The sequence below is a fragment of the Rhea americana genome, unplaced genomic scaffold (assembly GCF_003343005.1).
Source record: "Rhea americana isolate MKP2758 unplaced genomic scaffold, rheAme1 scaffold_37, whole genome shotgun sequence".
NCBI classification, from domain to species: domain Eukaryota; kingdom Metazoa; phylum Chordata; class Aves; order Rheiformes; family Rheidae; genus Rhea; species Rhea americana.
The window spans coordinates 639,836-641,048 of NW_028186501.1; positions in this window are offsets into that span (position 1 = coordinate 639,836).

A 1,213-nucleotide genomic window follows, 5' to 3' on the forward strand; every position below is an offset into this window, starting at 1 on the left:
GGCCGAAGGGGTCGGCCCGGCGCGCACGCTCCTCCCGGGCCGGCGCGGCCCGGAGCGGGGACCSGCGGGCAGCCCCGGCTGTGCCCCCCGCTGGGATCCCGCTGATCCCTCCTGCGCATCTGGGGGAAGAGCCCCGCGAGCCCTGCCCTCAACACCGCGCCCGGCCGGCGAGGAGTGCCCGGGGGGGCACAAGGCAGCGGGCCCGGGGGAAGGGGTCGCAAGGAGAGGGGGTTTCCCCGAGCCGTGGGAGCTCGGAGCTAAGGGACTGGAGCGTCTCTAACCCCTTACGGACCCGCTGCAGACTGCTCCTCGGCCCCTGCCAGCTGCTAAAGGCAGCGCAGCTGGTTTCTAACTGGCTCCCGAGGAGCCTCTGCTCTCCTCCGCCAGCCGCACCCGCGCCGGGGCAGGCAGCGCGGCGAGCCGCGGCGCGGCCTCCTCTCCCGGGACCGTCCGCGTGGGGAGGCAGGGCTGGACGGGACCCCGAGGGACCCCGAGCACCGCGCGGGCTGGGTGGCTCCGGGACAGGCTTTGCCCGCGGGGGTCCCGCGAGCCTCCGTTTCCTGGCTGCAGAGCGCAGAATCCTGCAGCAGTTCCGCGCCGCCAGCGCTGAAGTTCAGACCAAGCCCCCGACGCAGAGCCGAGGGGCTGGAGCGTCCCGGAGCGCGGGCGTTAGGGGCGGCTCTACCCAGGCGGTGCTGGGAAAGCGAGCGCTTGCATGTCGCAAAAAGTCACCCCTGCAGACCCGCTCGGAAGCCACCCGTGCACCCCCCACCCCCCAAGACCGGCGATGTGTTGTCGCCATTCACACATCCGGGGGATAAACCGAACAAGCCACAGTGCATCAAAGGGAAACAAACATTTTCTAGCTCCTTCGTGACTAATAGAAACCCTAACACATTGGCTTAATAYAACAAAACTATGCCATAACAAACTTGAAAAGCAAGCGGTGCTCCCGAGCTACCCTTGCGATGCCAACAAATCAAACACCCAGTGACTCAAATCACGAGCTTGAATTCCCAGCTGAAGGACCACCCCTCTTGTGTCATCCACTCCCCTCACSTATCTACATTAATTTCCACTTGGGRATGCAGTCTTCATTTCTTACTCAGGCAAATCTCCCACTGAAACCAGAGAAGTAGGGTCAGGCCCCGGGTATGCAATACYTGCATACGGGGCTGTGTTACACGAGTGCAAGGACCTGGTGGGAGTAAAA